This window comes from Lycorma delicatula, chromosome 12, assembly GCF_047948215.1.
Source record: "Lycorma delicatula isolate Av1 chromosome 12, ASM4794821v1, whole genome shotgun sequence".
NCBI classification, from domain to species: domain Eukaryota; kingdom Metazoa; phylum Arthropoda; class Insecta; order Hemiptera; family Fulgoridae; genus Lycorma; species Lycorma delicatula.
Window position 1 is genome coordinate 18668038 of NC_134466.1, and position 25689 is coordinate 18693726.

Below are 25689 nucleotides of genomic sequence, written 5' to 3' on the forward strand. Positions count from 1 at the left end.
CAAAACGTCGTGTACTATTCCACACCACGGTCGAGTACTCCAAGCGACTCCTCACCAAAGACTTGTACAGCAGGTTACAAGTAGAAATATTGCTAAACCGTCCACAAATCCAAAGGACAAGACCAAGGTCCCGGCGTGCTTTACTGACAATCCGAGCAATATATTCGTGAAAATACAACTTCGTGTCAAATAAAACCCCGAGGTCCTCAACCAATGTCTCAGCGACATAATATAATAATAATAATAATAATAATAATAATAATAATAATAATAATAATAATAATAATAATTCTTTATTCCATAATACATATACAAAAAAGAATGTTTTTACAATATACAATAACATATAACTATGATAAATGAAAAATATAAAATTAACATTAATAAACTAATTTACAAAAATTTCTCTTAGTTAATTAAAATCACAATATCATTAATTTTGTTTTTAATTACTACTACATTTAAACTAATTTAATTAATTAAACGTAGCGTTAAATAAATTTTCATTAAAAAAAATTTTAATTCTTAAAAATTAACATTAAATTCTTAGATTTGATCTAATAAAAAAAAATTACAAAAAACAAAACGAACTTTTTTGGTTCCGTTGATTGCAATCAAAAAGGGAGGTGCACAACTAGATAGATGTTAAAACACTCCTAAATCCAAAATTTCAACATCCTACGGCTAATCGATTTTGAGTTACCCGAGAATCAGACGTCACGCCGAAACTAGTGAAAATAGATTTCGGCATGTTCAAAATGGATATTTCCGTTGAAATCTGAAAACCTTCATTTTCCCCTGTCCGCCATTTTGTTATTTTTATATAAAAATTTACATCTCGCGTTTGGATAGACGTATCACATTAATGTTTGGTAGGCGTACTGGTAATAAACATTTAAAATAAGCAAAAATCAGGACTTAAATACCTTCGTAAATTAGAAAATGGTGACAATGTTTATTTTTCAATCCGTTATATCTCCGTAAATATTAGTTTAATCAATTTGCTTAAATATTAAGCCGTTTTTTTTTAAAAAAGACATTTTATTTTTTAAATCGGTTCACAAATAGTCGAGTTATGGTGAAAACTTTTGTAATTTTGTGTCTGTTTTCATGTCCTCCAGTTTATATGTTCATTTCTATTAAATATTAATTGGTTTTATTTATTGTTAATTCTAGTATTGTAAATTAGTATCAAATTAAGTAATAATTTTCTTATAATAATAGATCAAATAATTATGACACAAATTTCAACATCAATTTTCTCCCATAACTCGGCTATTTGTTAACCGATCTAAAAAAATAAAATCTCATTTTGTTCAAAATAGAAGGCCTAATATTTTAGCAAATTAACATACATTTTTATAAAATTAATATTTATGGAGATATAATGGATTAAAAAATAAAAATGGTCACCATTTTGTAATTTGCGAAGGTATTTAAGTCCTGATTTTTTGCTAATTTTAAAACTTTATTACCAAGACGCTTACCAAATATTAATGTGATTCCTCTATCCCAAACTTGATATATAAATTTTTATATAAAAGTAACAAAATAGCAAACTGGTGGAGAACGAAGGAGAAATTGTCATTTTTCTTAAGGATATTTTTTGCTTAGTTTTACAAGCAGAATCCGGAAAAGTATAGCCAGTCCACACTTTAAAAATACTCTGTATAGCTACACATACGGTACTGAATAAATCCATGTATTTTTGTCTTGTTTCTCTTTTATAACATCGGTATGCTTACCGAAACGATATCGTATAACACGTTTTACAGCAAGTTTTTTCATCGAATTTTTATTATAACGTTTTTTTAACTCCTGTAAAAGCATTTCTGTTTATGTGAACGGATTTATGGAAAAATGTCTCTGTTAAGTATACCCTTGTTAGATACTAACCCTACACATAATATAACGTAGTTATAGTAAAGGGAAAAATGAAAGGTCTGACTTCTTATAAAGAATGAATACAACATAACGGTTCAGCGGTATTCAAAAGAATGCAGTAAGAAAAGAATTTTCAATACATCTCACTTATTTTTTCATTTCATTCTTTTTCTTCAATTCGTACAATATTTTCACCTTAGCGATCTTTATACAAAGAAAACAAAGCGAAATAAACGTTTATGAACAATGATGCATTCTTTCCATATTTCTAAGAGATTTTATTCGTTTTATAAAAATCGTTAAAAAATTTCATATAATTATTGGTTATAGAATATTTTTAATCTAAAAATTAAAACGAATTAAATGTTTTTCTTTAATTCATATATATATATATATATATATATATATATATATATATATATATTTATTTATTATGATTCAGGAAAGCCGGGTTAGTTTAAAAGCCCATTCAACCACTAGGCTGTTTGTGACAGGTTCCAGACAGCCCAACCTCCGCCAAACTCACCCCAACGTCATTACAAAAGCCAGAATTTTCATACCTGACCTGCATAAACAAGTGCCAAAGCTAAATTACTACGGTTTCATAGAAATATTAAAATAAGTTAAATAAAAGATTTAATTAAAAACTTTTTTTTTAGTAAAGTATTTTTGTATAACAACTTACTGAAAGTTATGTATAGTTATGTAAAGTTATATAAGTACTTATTTCAGTTCTTGAGCAATATTTTAATTTTTTTCAATATAATCGTATTTTTCCATTTAATTTCCCGGTAAATATTAAGAGAATATCTATATTAAAGGGAAAAGGATTGCGATCATTTAAAAACTGGATATCGGGTTTATTTTTTACAATTTTTTACGTTTTACTGACCAAGAAGTTCATCAAAATCAAAAATTTCATACATATGTATGTATGTATATGTATCGCAAATCCTTTGGCTTTATATCTCAGGATTGACCGAATCGATTTTCTTTAAAAATTTGATTTAAATATTTCTACGTACGGGTTATTAATCGTATTAAATTTTTTTCAAAATTCGTTCTTAGACTACACCTAGATCGGCGTTTGACCTGGAAGTGTCACATATGAATGAAAAGAAAATAACTGAACGCGAAGTACAGGGAACTGCATCCGTGATGCGAAGAAACTCACTTCTCACGTTGTCCAGTAACGCTCTGATCTACAAAGTTATCCTATGGGCGATCCGATCTGGACATATGGTGTGAAGAGGCGAGCCGCAGGCACGCCTTCCGCAGCTGGGCACTTCGGGCGGGTTGTCCTGGTGGACGGCGTCTCGAAGTGGGATTATTAGGTGTCCAAAATTGATTACCTTTGGTGTAAAAATATTTTTCTTTTGAACGAAAAAAACTGATATAACGAAAGTTACATCAGACACAGACAGACAGACGCTCATAAAAATGCCCTTTAGTAGGGAAGGATAATATTTTCTCGTTTATTTAATAGAGCGATTCTAACTAAAGCGTGCGAGCATACCGTATTTAATTCGAGCGGGTGTTGTATTAGCAGCGACGGTCGATGCTAACTTAACCGATATAATTTCACAAATTTAGAATAAATTTTGCTTGTACAGTCGGCAAACCGGTGTAGCCGCGAGGCTTAATGGACCAGCTACCGTCTCAACCGGGCGATCGAGTTCGAAATCCAGCCATGGAATTATTTTTTTCCACTTTAAATATTATTCAGCATTTATTTAATTCTACCGCTCACCTGTGATGACACAACATATAAAACGACTACAACAGTATTTTTTGGGGTGGGGGTGCGATTTTGCAAAAATTGTCATTTTTTAATTGTTAACAAAAGTGCGTAAGAAAAATATGACCTTTATTAGGCGAAATTTTGAGATACTGAGGGTGACCTTGTTCTACAACCTCACCCACTTGAACTTTTAACTTGAAAATTAAATGGCATCAATGCCCCATATATAGAAGTCATCTGACCAAATCTGGTCAAAATCGGTCGAGTAGTTCTGAAGATATAATAGATATGATTTAGAGACTAACACCGAACACACGTACATACAAACATTAACATCGGAAAATTTCCACTGTGTTTTTTGGTTCTTTAGGTGTCAAAACGTCAAGGTTAAGTGAAAACCGCGTATGCTCAAATCGGACCGATTGAAATACTTTTACATCTAGAGCCATAGCTCTGCATAGCGCTATCTAGATGGGAAAGAAAAAAACATAGGAAAAAATTATAAAAATTTTGTACATATACATTATTATTGTAATTTAAGGAATATAAAAATTCCTTAAATTAGGAATTTTGCATTTATCATGTTATAAATTTACTTATTTTATTATTATACAGAGTGATTCAAGAACAACGTAACAAACTTTCAGGATATGTTCTTCTGGTGAAAATTCATAGAAAAATAGGTTTGAAAATGCTTTATTAGCTAATGTTGTCTGGCGAAAGATTTCTGCATCTTAAATAGAATTCTGCTAAATATAATTTTTGCTACTTAAATTAAAAGATAAATTTAGTAGTTACGTATGAAATCTGACTTAAAAAACTTTTAAAAATAAACAAAATTGGTCCCAGAAGGAAACGGGTTTTTGAGAAATTTGCAGTAAAAGCTAAAGATCGGGATAAAAATATATAGTATTTTATATTTGGCATAAAATAACTTTGTTAAACTGGAAATAAAAATAAAAGTTTTAAACAAAACTTATAGAAAATTTGATTTCTGAGTAAAATGGTATCAATAAACTTCACAAAAACAAAATGCAAACGTAAGAATTTTGAAGTTTATTAAAAACAAAATACCGGGTTATCATAAAAGAATGGTGCGGTTTTAGTAATTCATAGGAAGATTGCAGGGAAATTTCTAGGTGTTTTATTGGTATCCCTGAAACCCTCCAACCCAAAAGTTTAACAGCAGTTTTAACCACAACGTTAGTTCTTGTATTGTTGTTGCGGTGAGTTTAGTGAGTTACTATGTTCTCGAATAAAGACAAAGCAAAGTGCGTTTTATTGATGGCTGATTTAAAATCCGTAATTTTAGTTCAACGTGCGTTTCGACGTGAATTCGGAAGAGATCTACCGCACAAAAATAACATAACACGTCGGTTCAAACGATTCGAAGAAACCGGATCGGTTAAGAAACAGAAACAACCGGCAGACCAAGTGTGCCGGACGAAACGGTTGAACTAATTAGACGATCGGCAATTAGAAGTCCTGGAAAGTCCATCCCCCGTCGAAGCTTCGAATTAGGTATTCCAAAATCAACAGTTCACAAAGTTTTACGTAAGAAACTGAAATTACACGCTTATAAAATCCAGATACTGCAGGAATTGAAACCCGATGATGGTCTAAAACGTTACAATTTTGCTGTTGAAATGTCGGACAGAATAAATGAAAACGAATCATTTTTAGACGATATAATTTTTACAGACGAAGCTTCATTCCATGCGAATGGATGCGTTAACAGACACAATTCACGAATATGGAGCTCTGAAAACCAACACGCAATTATCGAGAATTAACGCCATTCGCCTAATGTTAGTTTGGTGTGGTGCGATGAAAAATCGTGTAATAGGGCCTTTCTTCTTTGCTGAAAAACAATAAATGGATTTGTGTATCTCGATATGTTAACCGATTATTGCTTTCCTCTGCCGGATGAACTCGAAAACATTCATCGACTTCATTTCCAAAGAGATGGTGCTCCCCCGCACTTCAATGCATCGGTCACGGACGCTTTGAACGAAAAATTTGGAGATCGATGGATAAGCCTGCAAGGACCTATACTTTGGCCTCCAAGGAGTCCAGACCTGACACCTTGCAACTTTTTCTTGTGGGGGTACATCAAAAGCATTGTTTATACACAAAAAATTCGCTAAACCGCTTAAAAAACAGGATTAATGAAGCAATGACAACCATTAACGAAGAAATGTTAACCAATGTTTGGAGAGAAGTCGAGTATCGTTTGGACATTTGTCGAGTGACTATGGGGCGCACATATTGAAATTTATTAATTATGTAAAAAAATGTTTGAGACGACAAATTTGAAAAATAAAAAACATAAACTGTAAGTAATTCTGTTTTAAATTAAACCATGTTCAAAACCGCATCATTCTTTTATGATAACTCTGAATATAAAATGTGGAAGATTTTAACTATGTATAATTTGATAAAAAAATTCAATATTACAAAATGAAGAATGAAATATTCTTGAAAAATAAAGAAAATTAAAAAAATAATAATGAAAAATCAATTAAAATAAAATAAATTACAAAAAATACAATTTAAAGTCGCAAGGATGAACATTTGTTTAAACAGTTTTCATCTCATATCATGAAATTCCGTTGACTAAAAAATTTGAAGTTTGGGAAAAATATTTTGACTTGAACAACCTGTTTTTCGACCTTATTGAATAAGGGGATATCACGGAACCCATACTTGTTTATTTTTTCTTTCCGACAATACACAGGATGACGTAGATGTCGCCCGAACTATAGGGATAAGAAAAATTTTATCTTGTAAATTTTATCTTAATTTCTATTTTTTTTTGCCGTTATGAGTTTAATAAAAATTCGTATGTTAAGAACGAACTGACATATTTTAATAAAATTCGGTTTAATTGTACTCAATAACATCATCTAAAAAATTATCAATTTGCCTCTGAAAATTCTAATTAGGCGATCATTAAACGTTTTTAATGATTAATAGCTTTATAAATATTTTATTAAATAAATTATTAATCTGTTTTGAATAAAATATCTCATTTTTGCAAATCGATTGATAAACAGCTTAAAAACTGAAATCGAAATTTCTATCTGATAAATAAATATAAATAATATAAATTTATAACTGAAATCGGTTTTATAACTGAAATTGTTTAAGTGGAAACGCAAAAATTACGCGTGAAAACAGAGGCTTCGATTTCCAGTTTTATTAGTCCTTTCTAATATATATTATCATGCAAATTAAATTAAAATGTTTCTTTATAAGGAAAATATGACAAGGGTTATTCATTTTAACACGAGGGGTAACATTGTTACATTTGACAACAATTAGTGAATTATTCATAGAACCTCAAGGAACACGCTCTAGAAACCAGTTTGTAAAATCGTTTATTAAATTTGCTTTCTAAATTCGATTCCTATTCGTATTTGATAATTTATCTGATCTGAAGTTATTAATATTTAAAAACTCAGTGGTGTAATTGAAATAAAGGTTTGTAAAGGGAGAGCCGGAAAAAATATGCAACCCTTTGCCGGGATTTAGTTAGATTTCATAAGAAAGCCTTCTTTCTTTTTCCTGTTTATCCTCCGGTAATTACCTTACAGATAATACTTCAGAGGATGATATGTACGAATGTAAATGAAGTGTAGTCTTGTACAATCTCAGTTCGACCTGAGATGTGTGGGTTATTGAAACCCAACCACCAAAGAACACCGGTATCTACAATCTAGTATTCAAATCCGTGTAAAAATAACTGATTTTACTAGAACTTGAACGCTGGAACTGTCGACTTAAGAATCAGCTGATCTGGGAAGACGCGTTCACCACTAGACCAAGCCGGTGGGTTATTCATAAGAAAGCCTATCCCTATTTTAATATGTACCATGATTCGACTTTCGAAAAATTTCGACATATCTTCGCATTTCACATTCCCCAGACCCCAAAACCGCCGTCAATTCAAAAGTTTATATACATATATATATATATATATATATATATCACTTTCTTGTGGGCACGATAACTGCCATAATTTTCCGCCAATCACTTTCAAATTGATATATAAAATATAAAGAGCCGAAATCTCGGTCGAATTCGTTAATAGGCAAAATCGGATCATGGGGATGGAAATAGGAGGGCTTTTTCGAAAAAACAAAATATCGCTATAACTTTCTTATTAAGTAAAATATCGAATTCGTTTAAATTTCCTACTATTCTTTAGATAAGGGCTTAAAACTTTTTTAAGCCCTAAGGTAAAGTTTTTTGATATCACCAATCATTGACCCAGGAGTTGGAAAAAATTGGGGTTCAAACAACAAAAAATTATACCTTCCTTAATAGGCACAGTATCTAATCGGTTTAAAGTGGTCGTTAGTCCTCTAAATAATACCTAAAACTTTTGTCTGAAACAATGTTTGATATGACCAACCCTTACGGCAAGGGATGATCAAAATATTGCTGGAATTGTAAGATGGGGCTTGTCGTATGCTAAACATGTGAAACTTTTGAACACATGCAACCTTTGTCGTATTGAGTAAATTTGAAGGTATTCTTAAGTTTAAGTTGGAAATATTTTTTATCCCCTACTTAGCTCCGGTGAAATCTACCTCCACCTTCCGGTGTACCGAAAGGGATTTTTAATATTAATATCTAAAATTCGATTACAAAATATTAATATTTTATATTTAAAATATTTATAATGAAATAGTTTTGTATAAAAAGGAAAAATAAATGAAAATCATTCTTCATAAATTACTAATAATGTACAATGTATAGACAGATATTATACGCTTCAAAATACATATCGCTTACTAATCTACAAAATACCGATTCAATTTTATGTTAAATATTAAACGAGTTATCTCTAGAACAATTTATCGATTTTTCAAAAATGGAATACAAAAATAAAATTATGATAATTTATTTTCAAGAATCACATTCCGTATAAAATGTAATTTAATCGAAAAAGTTATAATTAGAATAGTGGCGGTGTAAAATACAATATTCACTCGATTTAAATGTTACTGCTCATATAATGAAATTATCAAATTAAATTTACATCCTTTCTCAAAATTCAATAAACACAACGAACGGTAAAAAATAATTAAAATCAGCCTATCAGTTTTCAATTTTTAACTGTTAAAATAAACGATTAAATATTTTGATAAAAATTAATTTTTTCCTATTGTAAGATCGAGAAATATTTCCTATAATTATTAAAAAATTAACTGAGAACAGTGGTAGAAGAAAAGTCTGCGAGACAAAAATTAAAATCTAAAAAGATGGAAGAATTTGATATATAGTCGCTGTAACTCTTACAGCTACTATAATTGCATTGTACATGTACATTTATACATGTTGAACATAATTACATTATAAACAGACGAAATACCAACATTTTGATATAAGAGTTACTCTTTGTTCGTTTGACTAATTTCTCGTGAAAATATTTTTACTGTCAGAATTAGGGTATGAAACTGTAATGATGCAGTACTAAGCTAATACGAAGTAAAAAGTACGTACATACTGCATAAATGAAATTTTTCGGTTAAAAATATGTATTAAGGTCAGGTTTCTGGAAGAGAAACAGTTCTGTTCGGCGGCCTTTTTGGACATAGAGGAAGCATTTTACAACGTTTAAATACCAGATCTTTTCAAATTGAAATCGTGCCTACTACATCCGTACTTTTTAATTCTAAGCGGCTATTAAGACGGTCGCTTCTCGTGCGTTAATTACGATCAAGAGATGTCAGTGTTTTTCGATAACAACTCTGGGGTACAGAAAAGCTCGGGTCTAGAGCCGGTTCTGTTCCTGACCTACACTTCTCACCCGCCTACTCCAGCCAATGTCACGGTTGCGTCGTACGCGGATGCCACGGCGATCTTGGAGGTTGGTGATAGCCCGGCTACCGCCTCGGATAAATTGTAATTTACAATGGATGGCATCAACGTTTGGTTGGGTACATGGAAGAATATGATTAATTCGGCAAACTCCAGCCACGTGACGTTCACGATGAGAACGATATATTGCCCTGGGGTTCGGTTAAACGGTGTTAGGATACCTCAAGTCAGTACGGAGCGGTACTTAGGCTTTTACCTTGATCGCTCTTTGACGTGGAGGGATCATGTTAGGAAGAAGAGGAAGTTGTTTGAAATTAAGCTTAAAAAGATGTAGTTAGTGTTGGAAAAGAAATTATAGTTTCTTTGTCCGATAAGGTTCTGCTGTACAAGGCTTTCTTGAAACCGATATGGACGTACAGGATTGAACTCTGGGGAACGGCCAGTAACAGCGACGTGGAGGTCAGTCGACGGTTTCAGAAAAAACTTCTACGAAACACAACCCACGCACCGTGGTTTGTGAAGAATGCAGGAATCCACGATTAAGTAGGTATTCCATACGTTCGAGAGGAAGTTGGACATACCTCTAGTTTCGAGGTATGTGTCCAGGTTGGATAAGCATGTTAATCATCTCGCTTTGACTACAGCGGGAACGTCAGGAGGCTAATAAAAAGACTCCGTGTATTTGATTTTGTTGATTGACTGTTACGATGATTCGGTTTGACGGCTTGGTGCTCACGTTTATTGTTTCTTGGTTTTTTCAAACTTACTGTTTCGTTTACTGTTCTATTTAAAGTTAATTATTTTGTTGTTTTAATGTTAAAGTTGACTGAACATTTGAACGGTCATTCAATGGCACATCAAATGTTGTATAATTATGTTATACTATAGTTTTTGTATTACTTGAGGATTATCATCGGGTGGTCCTGTTTTAAGTGATGGTCAATCGTACGACTTGCTTATAGCTTCGTTGTAGAAGCTGATTTTAAGTAAATGCAAAAAATCAGCAAAAAAAAAATGTTCCCATTAACTTATACGGAATAAACTTGTAACTATTAAAGGAAAACCTGTAAAAAATCAAGAAAAGATTATCCAAATCTGTTCATTTTGTGCAACTTGAACATACATACCGAATTGTAAAGCTCTGTTCGGAAAATTCTCGGCCTGATAAATAGACTGTTCAATTGTAACCTAACGAATACAATATATAACTATGAATCTTTAAACGGCGTGCAGCGAAGTTTTAATCGTTTGTTTTTAGCGATCGTGTAAACCAAACAAGTTTTGATATTTTTGCAAAAGTGAATAAAATTGAAGTTTTGAACTATAATAAAGTACTTTATTTTAAAAGGTTTAACCCAACGGATATAAAAAATTACATTCGAAATTTAAAGTATTCATCTCCCTTCGGTAACTATGGTAAAAATGTGGGCTGCTGAATTTATAACGGTCGTACAAACATTCAAGATCATGAACGCTCGCGACGCCAAAAAACCGTTACATCTGACGAAATCGTCACAATGTCTAAAATTCCGTAATAAATGATCGCTGATTGGAGATATTTGTGTCGGTTGACCCGGAAAACATCTCGAGACCGTATCCGATACACTTTACATGATTTTTTGTGTATGAAAAAGCTTTCCGCTCGACGAGTACTGCGTCAGTCGACCGATAACGCATTCGACTAAAAACTTATTAAATTTGTTTAGACTTTTTTTAAACCCGGTTATTTTGACATTTTATAACGGTAAATAAAACGAGGATTCGCCATTATATCGTATACCGAACAGTAAGCGGGAGCAAGTGAAAACGAGCCAAAGAAAGCTAAAACGGTTCCACCTACAGAAAAGTCACACCTATAGTTTTCTGGGGATGCTCGTGATGTAGTGTTGACAGACAACCTGAAAAAAGGCAATACTATCACTGGGATGTATTAAGATTTATTACTGAACCGATTGAAGCATGCTACTTGTCTGAACGTCTACATCTGACCGAAATGAAAGTTCTCTTTTTATCACGATAATACATTTACACACACGTCTAAGATTGTTGCTGTAAAACTCCACGACTTATTCTGTGAAGTGCTTAAAAACTTTCCGTATTTGCTGGATTCCAGTTCCCGGCGATTACTTTTCTTCTCAAACCTGAAAAAATAACTCATCAATAACACGAAAATTCATTTCGAATGGTGAAGTCAAAGCTTAGACAATCGGTTCTTTTGCAGAGTTGAACAGATCGTATTATAATGAGGATAATAAAAAATTAGAAAATCGTTAGTCTTTTTTTTTTTTTTTATATTCCACCTACTCCTCTGGAACGGATCTACAATCAAGTTTGACTCGCGCCAGCGGAGTGTCCTTTACTCTAGCTCGCCTCCCCGCCCGCCGGCTGTATGTCCGGCACGTGGCAGGTCAGTTCACCGGTTAGCTCTTTTATTTCGTAGGTGGAAATTCCACCTACGACAAGCCGTCATCAGCGAGCGATTTCTTCTTGACGAGCTTCCTCATCCTTCTTCTTTATAACTGCGGTTATAAACGACGAGATCACATTAAAGTTATCCTCGTTAAGTAGCATTTTATCCAACGCATTCTCCGTAGATAATGGCCCTATACGTCTTACACAGGATTGCCTGCTGTCCAACGGTTACATTCAAATACTACATGTTCAGGGGAATCATAAGCTCCACAGTAAGGATAGTTGTTGTTATCTACCCTTAGTCTCGCACATAAATAGGACCTGAACGACCCATGCCCTGTAAAAAATTGCGTTATCCAGTAATTTATGTCCCCGAACTTCCTTTCTATCCATGGTCGGATCAAAGGTATCAAACGATGTGTCCATCGTCCCGTGTTGGCTACATCCCAGAAACTAACTAACTAACAAAAAATTAATTAAGACTCATCATTTGCCTCTTTCCACGGAAATCTTTAGTAAAAGGCGAAAGATTTATGCGTAATGAAAAGAGACCAGAGTATAGAAAATCGTTAGTCTAAATGTATCAAACTGCACGGTGTCAACGTTGATAAAGAAAAAAAGATTCTAGAAAACTTGGGTTTCTTTGTCAGGCCGAGAAATTTGTGAACGACCTTCGATTGTACCTTTATGTAATAGAAGAAAACTCTCAATATCATATCCGATTGAAAATCTCCTCCTTTTCGATTAAGCGGCTAAAATATAATACCTTATTTTTGCATTCCACGCAACCTTAGTTCACACTTGCCGTATATTCTTACGTTGTTTTTTTTTTCATTTGTTAAATAGTTATCTTTGTTTACCTTATTACGAGTATTTTGACTGATTCAGCTTTAACGATGGATTCTTAAATTATTTTCATTATTATTATTAATCTGTAAGTTTCTCACGTCTTATGTTTTTTCCAAACGGTGTTTTATTTTACGCTGTTTACCGTTTTTTTATAGGCTTATGCACGACATTAAAGCTGATGTTTACCTATCGTAATATTTATCAAAAGGTTTTTAATACTAATAAGATATTTAGAATGAAGTATAAAAGACATCCTTTCCAGCAATAATTAACTTTAAAAATGAATAAAAGGTATTAAGAAGGTAAAATATTCGCACTTATTTTATTTTATTAACTTTTTTTTTTCCTATAAAATGGGAGAAAACATTTTGAATTGAGAAATAATAAAGGAAGAAAAAGGAGATTAATTAAAGGCAGAGGTGCTTTTAGACTTTTCTTTCTAAGCCGGTTTCTTTTACTGTTCATTAGTAACATTTTATTTTTAATTTTATACATCGCTGGAGCGAATGAATTTCATTGAGTTTTACATATTATTTTATTGAGAAATTAATACTTAATGATCAAATTTAGCAAAATGCATTCTTTATACCTTTTATTATAAATTTCTCATTTTTTTCTTTTTTTACCGAAATTGAAATAATCTAATTATACACTGACGGTAAAAAAATTGAACTAAAATTATACATCGCGTCTAAAATACGCGATTATTAAAATATTAATTATAAAAATACAAAAGTCGCTTTTCAATTGTTAAAGAATTATTAAAATCGGTAGACACAGAAAGAGCATTCAGTAAATAAAAAAAAAATAAAAAATAGTAATAACTAAAGTAAATAAATAAATTAGGTAAAAACGGGATCTTACAGCTGCCAAGCCTCTTGCGATATCGAAGTTTGCATGTATTCCACACAATTCGTACTCACCAAATTTGATGCCTTAACGTTTTTCATATTTCTTCGCAACTAAAGAGGTGTATTAAGGATATTCATTCAACTGCGGATGATGAACTGAAAGATGTGCAGTGATGTGAAATAAGTAAAGACAGCCAACATTCTTCATTGACGAAATGAGAAAACTTGTTCACCGTTTTGAGAAACGTGACGCTACTGTAAACAGTAACTGTTTGGAAAAATAAATATAAGTTTTTGTAAAAAAAAAAAAGTACTTTTACGCGATATATGTTTCGTTCGACTATCTACTTTCGTTTGAAAGTTATTAGTGACTGCTGATTACACGACTATTAAATTTTCAACAATTTTAAAATGTTATTTCATTTTATATGTTGTATTAAAATAATTTTAAGAAACTATTTTTATATTGTTTTTGGGAGGACTGTAAGTAAACCGATTAGATTTTAAAAAATACAAAGTAAACGCAAATTACTCACAAAAAAAATTGTTTACTCCCTAGTTTTACAGAATGTCCCAGGAGGAAACGTAGAAACTTTCATGACAGGTTCTACTGGTGAAAATAATGAAAGTTAATATAAACGCAGGTCTCTGGTAACGCTTTGTTTTGGAGTTATAACTAGCAAAATATTTCGTCCGTATTTCACCTCTTTAAATAAAAAGAAGCCCTATTGAATTTTCTGAAACTCAAATTAAGGAGTAAAGTTGATGGTTTCTTATGTAATTTCAGCTAGGAAATAGGATAAAATAAAACCTAAAACTGTAACTCCAGTAGTTTTTAAGATTTCCTGCGTAAGATACAAAATTCGGAGTCGATTTAAACATTTTTTTTTTAGGTTTGTAGTACCATGGCTTTGTAAAATGATTAATAAATACGCAAGATTTAGTAACCAAACTTGTAAGTAATTTAATTGTGAGAAAATTAATCAGTAAATGTAAAAAATGTGTGATTAATAAATCCGACTGTTTAGATTGTAGTGAGATCGAACAATGTGATATTTGTAAATACTTGGGCGTTGTGTTAGATAGCGGTCTAACCTGGAAGAATCATATCGCGCTATTAAAGCAAAAACTTTTAAGCTATCTTAGGATATTTTATTTTTTAAACAAACTATCCCCAAAAATAACCATGAGAAAACTTTATTTTGCTATTGCGCATAGTCGACTAGTCTACAGCATCGGCTGTTGGGGAGGAACTTATGTTACAAATTTAGATTCCATAATAAAAATCCAAAAAAAAAACATTCGTTAGAATGATAAGTAAAAAAGGAACTACGGATCATTCTTTGCCGATATTTAGGGAATTGTCTATATTACCGCTACGTTATTTATATGTTTATAAAGTAATGAAAATTTTCTTTATCAGAAGCGGTCATAGAGATAGTACGATAACCGAGTACGAACTTAGAAGTAAAATGAATGCATATGTACCCAGAGCAAATAAAACGAGTTATATGAAGTTCTTTTCAAGTCCTGCTCCTAGATCGTATAACATACTTCCTAATCATATAAAGACCAGTAGGAACCTAAACGCTTTCTTAAAGCTACTAAGACGACGGCTAATTAATATTGATGAAGCTGAAAGTATGTTCCATGTAATTTACATGATTTATGGATTACATATATAATTAATTATAATGCTTTATACTATTAGCCTTAACATAGTAATAGATTTTTTACATATATAACTTAGCGGGTAGCATTGGATGAAAGGTTTATTAGTAAACATAAATATTTGTCGACGATTGATCTTCTCTATACTTAACTGCAGAAAAGATAAGTTTCCACCAGAGTAAATCATGAATTGAACCAAAACTAATCCTCCTATATAAGATATGTTTACTTTTCCCCCTTACTCTAACTAAAAAGATTAATAGAAATTGGATGGTGCCACAAAACGGGCAAGACCCTTGTGGACACTTAATCTTTTACTTTTACAAATAATATAAATTAAGTATAATTAAGTTAAGTTAAGTAATATTTTAATTAGTATTAGGATTACTCCATTAATTATTAATTCTGTAAAAGTGAAAGAAATAAAAAAAATAAAATAAATAAATCGGTGAATATCAGTACATCAGTATATAAACTTGAATTTACCTTATCGGCGTTGCACTACACTTCCAACCTATACGATAAAAATTTTTAAATATTTTTTAAGTAACACATTTCAATTTAGGTTTTTACGTCATTATTTTGTTATTCCTGTATAAATTATTGAATAAACACAGCTAAAATATTTTTTTAATAAATTTTGTATATCTTTTAAAATAATTTTCAGTAATTAGCGTTATTATTTTTAAAAATAATGTTTATTAATTACAGAAATAATAATTCGATTTTCTGATTATTTTTCCTCTGTTTTGCTTCAATAAAAACGATTTTTAAAAGTTATTTATCTTTTATTGGCGTATTTATATGAATTATCTAAAATTAAATTCTTTTTATTAATTCTTTCGCATTTATTAGTCATTTAAAAAGTAATTGTACTACAAACCTAAAAAAAAATTATGTTTCGACATCGAATTTTGTTTTTACTCCGGATATCTTAAAAACTACTAAATTTACAGATCAGGAACCTGTTTTATCCTATTTTTCAGCTTAAATTACATAAAAAAACAACCAACGTTAGATCTTTAATTTGAGTCCTAAAAATTACATTAGGGTTTCTTGTATTTTCGTTTTTTAAACAGCATTATATACTAAGTTTTCGTTATTTAATTTATGTAGATAATTAGACTAATTCTCAATAGACATGTTAGGTTAGTTTGGTAATTAGTTTTAAAGGGGTAGGAGGTGCATTAGGTAAACCGCATGCTTCAACTCTGATGAAGATTGAGCACGTAAAACCGGATGATGGACTCGCGGTTACGCCTCACGTCCATCTCTATTACGGTTGAATTATATATATATATATATATATGGGGCATTTATTTATTTATCAAACATCTAAATGATCTGTTCAAATCATCGTTTTGTATTTGACACGATTTATGAACAACTGTCCTTCAGTTATTCATCATATTCTAACCGTGCTTATCAAAAATCATCATGACGTCATTATCGAATCGCTATACGAATCTAAGCTTTTTTTTTATTACAAAAAAGTCTGATGTGGACACCACATGACTTCCTTGTACGCCAATTAAATTACATATGCACATTTTTAAAAGTACATAAAATTTTATTTCAATAAGAACTTGTGATTTTTTTAAAATTTTTATTATTATTATTTATTACAACATTTTTTTTTTTACAATCAGATAATTATTAATAAATCAATATATTTAAATTAAAAAAAGGAAATGAAGTCGGATTTCAAATGATACACCTCCTCCTTGTAAGATCCAAATATTTCATTAATTAACTTTTATTTCTTTATAACTCTGGAACCGATGAAAATAATTATCACTTATGATATATCGTTGTAAAGCTCCCGATGAGGGGTTATTACTGCAGTTAAGAAAAAGTACAAAATCCGATTTAATTTTTTTAATTTTGGTCTTTTTTGGTCAAGTCGATTGCAATAAAAATGGGAGACCCACAACAAGATGTTACAACAGTCCTAAATCCAAAATTTTAACATTCTACGGCTAATAGTTTTTGAATTATGCGAGATACAGACGTCATGCCGAAACTAGTCAAAATGGATTCAGGGATGGTCTAGGGAATCCACCGTGTTGGTCTAGCGGTGAACGCGTCTTCCCAAATCAGCTGATTTGGAAGTCGAGAGTTACAGCGTTCAAGTACTAGTAAAGCCAGTTATTTTTACACGGATTTGAATATTAGATCGTGGATACCGGTGTTCTTTGGTGGTTGGGTTTCAATTAACCACACATCTCAGGAACGGTCGAACTAAGAATATACAAGACTACCATCATACATATCATCCTCATTCCATCCTCTGAAGTATTATCTGAACGGTAGTTACCGGAGGCTAAAAAGGAAAAATAAGAAGGGATGGTTCTTGTGTACTTCGTACGAGGAAGTAGAAATTTTTCATTTAATTAAATTAAATTATTATTTATTTTATAATACCTTAAACTACTTGAGAATCCACTTCTAAGTTTACATTTGAAAATTTCTCTCATCCCAGAAAAATTCATCATCATAGATAAAAAGGTTTTTAAACAAAATTCAACAGACTGCAGAAAAATATAATTTTTCAAATTTTTTTTTTTATACCACGCCAAACTTTAAATATATTACAAATGCATGAGATACGGATTGCAAAATTTATTTGTGTATACTGACGAATTCAAAAACTAAGTTTAAAAAATTCTATTCCGAGCCTAATGGAATTCTTATTTTCTTTTTAAGTGCAATTAAATACAATACTTTTGTTTTAAATTTTGAATATTTTTTCAAAAAAATATTTTATTTTAAAGCGGAAATATGGGGAGACCAACAAAAGAGACTGTTCATAAAAAAAAGGAATGTTCTCTTAAAATAAAACAGAATCTTTCAAAACTACTTAAAAATTCAATAGGAAAATGCAAAAGTTGCCTAAAATACGGAAATGCATGTATTTTAATATAGAAAATGTTGATATGATTTGATCCGTAAGCGCTTTTCAAATGAGACTAACGAACAAAGATCACAACGTTATTCCTGAATCCATAAACGTGTTTGTAATTAAACATTTGAAAAACGTTCACGTCAACTGAATGTTCTAAGAGAGAGTCAAATTGAAAAGTGAAAATTTGTAAAAAAAGCTTAAAAAGAATTACTAATTCAGAGAGAAATCGTCAATTATCGAGTAATTTACGTATTTAATGCAGAAACTATTTAAAAAGCAATAAATACATTCTACCGATCAAATTTTTTTCACAATAGTTTTTTAAAGGTCCAGTATCACTCTGTGATGGTATGGAACACTAACGGATTATTCTTTATTGTTTAAAAAAGTTCATCAAAATTGGAGAACTTAATGAAAAGTCTTGCTGAGACAAAAACTTTATATACGTTTATATATATATATATATATATACTAGCTCTACCCGCCACGCTTCGCTGTGGCACATTGTGGTTGCATGGATGAGAAATGAGAAACAAAACAAAGCATACGTTTCATAGAAGTTTAATTTTGCAATACTTGTGGATATACAATATTTTTTGTTTTTCCACTGTCTGCGTAGATATAAAGGCTATCTGGTTTGCCGACTCGGGAACACGCAACATATAGTTGCCCATGTGAGAAGCAATCCGCATCTAAATCTAAACCACACAATCTAAAGATTGACCTTGAGCTTTATTGATTGTGATTGCAAATGCCAGTCGAATTGGGAATTCCAATCTTTTAAATTAAAATGGTGTATCGGTCGGGATTATGGGTATTCGAGGAAAGAGGACATCTTCACCTTTGAAAGGCCCCGTTAAAATCGTTGCTTCCACTACGTTATTCATCAATTTCTTAACTGCAAGTCGCGTGCCGTTGCAGAGTTTTGGCCGATTAATATTCCGCAACAGGATAATTGTCATTTTTTGATCGAACCGTTGCTAGAATCAATCTAATGAGGAATGAGGAATGTTTTCCCAGTTCCTCCTGGCGCATCCAAGAAGAAGGTCCCCCAACTCCATCATTTATCATTTGCATTATGCGATCATATATGCCTTTCTGTTCACGCGTTAATCTGGGAATGTTTGATTGGACATATGACTGAAGATCACCAATGTTGTAACTCTGTTCATGGCGTAAATCCACATCAAATGAAGCAATCGCAGCTCGGGTGGGTGCTGGCATTCCCGATTGACTAAGAACTTTATTTGCAATAGCAGTTGTCTTCAATATTTATCAATGCTTCGTTGTAAATGCCTTCTGTCAATTTCACGGTCATATTGGTATTTTCTAGGCGTACTCTATGCAAAATATCCTCAGCCATATGCGATCGATATCTTTCCCATAACTCTGTGGGAGATGAAGGGAAGCAAGCGGTCAAATATAATTGCGAATAATGCGCGAATTTGGTTTGGATGTGCAGTGTTGCACGCGTCATTAATACATATATCCCACTGTTGGTCGTTTTCTAATAAATTCAGGGCTTGGTGAAAGGCGCAGCTCAATCACGACACGATCACACAAAAGTACCTCGATTAAAGTGCATATTTAATTCAGATTGTATAATAATCTGAATCAGATGCAAGTGGATACGTTTTTTTTTTTCTGTGAATAAACTATGTAATTGGCAACAGGTATTGTTTCACATGTGACTGCGGTTGTCGTTAGCTAGTATGGCGAATGTTCCCCTCGCTTCCGGCAGATGGCGCGGTCAATGGTACTCAGCTGACCGTTAAAAAAACTGTTTTCTCGCGGTCGCGGGTATGTGACTGATGCGAAAAATAGATAAAAACAATCTTTGATGCGGGTTATATATCGTGCTAAAATTTGAGCTCAATCGGTGCAGAACATTTTGAGCTTTTGAAGCGTACACAAACGAACTTAACATTTTTATATATAAAGATATGTGTGTGTGTGTGTGTGTGTATGCACGGGTCAAATTGTGAACCTCCTCTTTTTAAAAATCGTTTAAAATTTAAAACTGCAATCACTAGCTCAAAGTACTTAAAACAATTTTTCTTAATTTGGTTTTAGTTTCATTTATCACTTTTACTTTATTACCTTTAACTATATTTATTTATTTTACTTTTTAACTAGCCTTCCTTTTCCCTGTTTAGTCTCCGGGAATGTAGTTATGTACAGTCTACTAACAAGTGTAGTCTTGCACAGTCTCAAGTAAACCATTTCTGAGATTTGTGGTTAATTGAAATCCAACCGCCAAAAAACACCGGTATTCACGATCTAGTATTCAAATCCGTATAAAAGTACCGCTTACACTAGAACTTGAACACTGGAACTATCGACTTCCAAATCAGCTGATTTGCAAAGACGCGTTCACCATTAGACCAAGCAAGCGGGTTATTTATTAAATAGCCGGTTGTGAGTCACTTGGTTTGCCCTACAATCTATCCAGGGGACTCCTCTCCACGGATCTCAGACGAACCCTAGAGCCAACCCAGACAACCCCGAGGCCTCAAGGCCTACTCCAGAGCTACACTTATCCCTTCACTCACCATTCACATCTAGCCAGGATCCCCGCCGTGTTCGTTATCCTGATGATTGTGAGAATAATATGATAAATAACGATTAAGTATTCAGGCTTTATAGAAACCTATAAACGACACTGAATTACAAAAGACAGAATAGTAATAACTGCGGTAATTAAAATACAATTTGATAACGAAAGTTCGTAACTTATTTCTGTCGATTACTTTTTTTTTTCATTAGTGAATAGCTTTAATTCACAACTTCATTCCTAATGGGGGCTAGGGCTGCAATCTAAAACCTTCCTTGGAATAAAAAATTTGTATCCTGAAAATTTGAAAGCATTTGATCGCTTGGTTGGAACAAACAGACAAATATTCGGCTTTATATATAAGATTAATTTTGGTAAATTTGATTAATCCAGTTCAATTAGAATAAAATATTACATTTACGATATAATTTAACTGATAGATTATTTTGATACGCATTAGTTTATAATCTCATGAATCATAGAATACTGTGGGTTTTTTTCTTTTAAACTGACGGGCATTATTGTATAGTTGTGTCAAATAAATTCGATCAATTAAGAATCGTTTTTCTAAATTTGTTAAATTACATTGCAGTATATATTATTTAAAAAATAAAAAATTATGGTCAACTTTGAGAGTATAAATGAATAACAGAAAAACAGGGATAAAAGTGCTGGTAAAGTTCACCACATTAAACCTTTCTTTTCCCTGTTTAGCCTCCGGTAACTACCGTTCAGATAATACTTCAGAGGATGAATGAGGATGATATGTACGAGTGTAAATGAAGTGTAGTCTTATACATTCTCAGTTCGACCGTTCCTGAGATGTGTGGTTAATTAAAAAACCCAACCACCAAAGAACACCGGTATTCACGATCTAGTATTCAAATCCGTGTAAAAATAGCTGGCTTTACTAGGACTTGAACGCTGCAACTCTCGACTTACAAATCAGCTGATTTGGGAAGACGCGTTCACCACTAGACCAACCCGTTGGGTTTTAACACATTAAACCTGAAAGTTTATGAATGTACTAAATCGAGATTTAAATGAATGGAATAAAATAGTAGTCTCAGTTTTACGATGTAGATAGATGAAAAAATTAATAAATTTATTAAGTAGTTTTGAAGTGTGAATGTAGGTTTGTAAATTCCTTTTTGTGGTTCTTTTTTACATCCAGCAATAAAATAAGATTGAATATATATACTCGTAGTAATTTCCACTTACCAACTATTTTTATTATTTTGTCCGAGCGCTTTAGGATATTAATCCATCATCAGGAACATTTATGCGTTATGGATTATAATTATTTCCTTCACAAATTAATATATTAGATGGATTTTTAATTTAGAAAAAAAAAATTACGAATACAATAATTGGTCGTCGAATTGTTAAAATAATGTCGACGTTGTCCGTCGTGTCAGTATGAAGCTCTCAATTGTTATGTTTATTAGTATGAATCGATATAACCAACCGCACTCAGTTGTATAAGACCTCGGATGTAATAATAAAAATAGTCGGTAAGTGGAAATTATTATATATTCAATTTATATTAATACCAAAGGGCTATTATTAATAAAAAAATTAATTTAAACGAAATAGGAGTTTTGGCAATCTTGCTTGTCTGTATTTTCAGCAATATACCTTCACGAGATATCCATTAGGATTGTGTTTTTCTATTCCCACATCTAATTATCTCTAGAAAGTAAAAAGATTATAAGTAACAACATAGAAATATATTTTCATAATCATAAATGTATATATATATATATATATATATATATATATATATATATATATATATACATTTATGATATATATATATATATATAATATATACTAGAATATTAAACAAATTTCATGGTATAAGAACTGATAAAAATTAAATTTTTAAGCATTTTATAAAAGTTAGTTACATTTTATGAAATAAATTTATTTTAAATTTCCTCAAGGCATAACTAGATTGCGAATTAAGTAAATGAGGGTATCAAGATAGGAAAATGGATAGTCAAAGTAAATATTAAAATATTATCTTGGCTGTTGAACGTTAAATATATATTTTTAATTTTAAAGATTTAAATAAATAAAATAATAAATATAAAAATTTATCATTTATTTTTATATTTTTAAATTCACATCAACCGTTAACGATTTCGTTAGAGGTTGATTAATTATACATTTTCCTATCCGGGAATCGAACCCAGAAATTTCAATGTACGAGACAGACACAGTATTGTCTGTATCGCTGAGGCGACCGTTCCGAAAATTTAATTATTTATTACTTCCTTGTACGAAGTAAAGGAAGTATTGCGATAGCAAAAAAGTTCGGTTTTCAGATCTCAACAGAAATATGCATTTTAACCATCCCCGAATATATTTTGACTAGTTTAGGCGTGATGTCTGTGCATACGTATTTATCTCGCATAACTCAAAAACGATTAGGCGTAGGATATTGAAATTTTGGATTTAGAACTGTTGTAACATCTAGTTGTGTACCTCCCATTTTGATTACAATCGACCGGACCAAAAGTGTCCAAACAAAGCTAAAAACCAAACCGTTTGGATTTTGGACTTTTTCTTAATTGTAGTAATAAGCTCTTATTGATAGATTTTCAATGATATATTATAAGCGGTACTTATTTTCAGTGATCCCAGAGTTATAGCCAAATAAAAGTTTAACTAATAAAATAATTGGATCCTACAAGGCAAGGCACATCGGTTCAAATCCGACTTTTTTAACCTTTTTTTTTTTTTTTTAATTTACAAGGAAGTTATGTGGTGTCCACATCAGTTTTTTTTTTTTTTTAATAAAAAATATTGGGTCTAATTAGCGAATAGCTTTCTAAATAAAGGCGGAAGCTAAATCCGGTAAGGTTTTTCTCACGTTATTTATGCGATGAAGAGAGGCGTCTCATCTCGAGTTCAACTGATTGGCGTTTTCATCTCGCAATCTCGCAAACTTGTGATACCGAGTTCTACAAAAAAAAAATTGGATTTTGGACTTTTTCTTAACTGTAATGATAAGCCCTCATTGAGAGGTTTTCAACGATAGAACATAAGTGGTACTTATTTTCATTAGTTCCAGAGTTAAAGCCAACCAAAATTTATTAATGAAATATTTGGATCTTAGAAGGGGAAGGCACATCGGTTCGAATCAATTTCATGTCCTTTTTTAATTTAAATATATTGATTTATTATTAACTATTAACCTTTGATTGTAAAAAAAAAAATACAATAAATAATAATTCAAAAATAACAATAAAAAAATATCAGAAGTTATATACTTTTATGTACTTTTCATTTAAAAAAAAAAAAAATGTGTATATGTAATTTAATAAGCGTGCAAAGAAGTCATGAGGTGTCCACATCAATTTTTTTTTAAATAAAAAATATTGGATCTAATTAGAGAATCAATTTCTAAATAAAAGTAGAAGGTAAATCCCGTAAAGTTTACTCGCGTTACATATGCGATGAGGAGATGTGACTGCCTTCGTGTTCAACTGACTGGCGTTTTCATCTGCAGTCTAATAACTTGCGATACTGGGTTTTACACTTGGATCGCCGTCTGAGATGGAGGAGGGAGAAACAGAATCAACTTAATATTAAGTTCAGGGAAATGTACCGATTGCTAGGCAGGGGGTCCCAATTATCATTATCAAACAAACAGTTGTGTACAACAATCATAAATCCTATTTGAATGGTAGAATGCTGCTGTGAGGTACTACAAGTGAGAGTAACGTTGACATCGTTCAGCGATATCGGAATAAGTTACTGAGAACTATAACAGAGGCTCCGTGGTTTACAAGAAACTCTAAGATACATGGTTATCTGAGAATCCGGCGTTCGAGAGGACGATTCATTAACAAGCAGAAAATGAGACTGAACATCATACGAGCTGGTTCGCAGTTCGATTAATATCGAGAAAATTCGACATTTAAAACGACTGCATTTATTGGAGTTGTAAGGTTCTTCGAAATTTGGATTAATCTACTACAAAGGGTCCATTATACTTTGTCATAATATCTCGTTTTTTTCGCCGTTTCATTTTGTTTTCATAATTTATTTTATTTTTTTTTTCACCTATATTATTTTTTTTTCCTTGTACGAAGTAAAGGACCGCGAAAAATTTTCGGTTTACAGATCTCAATAGAAATATGCATTTTGACCATCCTCGAATCCATTTTGACTAGTTTCGGCTTGACGTCTGTGCATACGTATGTACCTTTTTTTTTAAAGACGTGGAGGACCCCGTTTACGGACGCCTAAGCAGTGTCGGGCTCGCTAACAGGTTTCGCCATTTATAACGAAGGGCGTATGTATACCTGCGCACTACCGACTAAACCTCCACCCCTGGGACTGCTTACGTATGTACCTCGCATATCTCAAAAAGATTAGCCATAGGATGTTGAAATTTTTAATTTTAGATTGTTGTAACATCTAGTTGTGCAACTTCCCTTTTGATTGCAATCGACTGAATCAAAAATGTCCAAAAAAGCACAAAATCCCCGAAAAATTAAATTTTGAACTTTTTCTTAACTGCAGGTCTCATTGAGACCTTTTCGATGATATATCATAAGTGGTACTTATTTTCACTGGTTCCAGAGTTATAGCCAAACAAAATGTTCATCGATGAATTATTGGGATCTTACAAGAGGAAGGCACATCAGTTCGAATCAGACTTCATATCCTTTTTTTTTTAATTTTTTTTTTCTTTCTTTTAATGTAAATATATCGATTTATTAATTATTATTAACTACTGATTGTAAAAAAAAATTTACGATAAATATTTATTCAATAATAACAATAAAAACAAATATCAGAAGTTATTAATGAAATAAAATTTTATGTACTTTTCATTTTTTTTAAAAATGTGTTTATGTAATTGAATAGGTGTACAAGGAAGTCATGTGGTCTCACATCAAATTTTTTTCTCTTTCTGATGTTTGTTCTCTTTGTTTCGTTTGTTTTTTTTTTTTGTGATTCCTTGTGTAACTGGATA

The 25689-nt window shown here is 31.7% G+C and overlaps 1 protein-coding gene and 1 non-coding gene across 3 annotated transcripts in view; one reads left to right on the forward strand and one right to left on the reverse strand.

Annotated features, from left to right (window-relative positions):
• Positions 1–25689, forward strand: part of Dh44 (corticotropin-releasing diuretic hormone 44) — a 560768-nt gene that overhangs the window by 215438 nt on the left and 319641 nt on the right. The window lies entirely within an intron of this gene.
• LOC142333527 (U5 spliceosomal RNA) lies at positions 12310–12426 on the reverse strand. Its single transcript, XR_012758626.1, has one exon. It is a non-coding gene; the product is annotated as a U5 spliceosomal RNA (small nuclear RNA).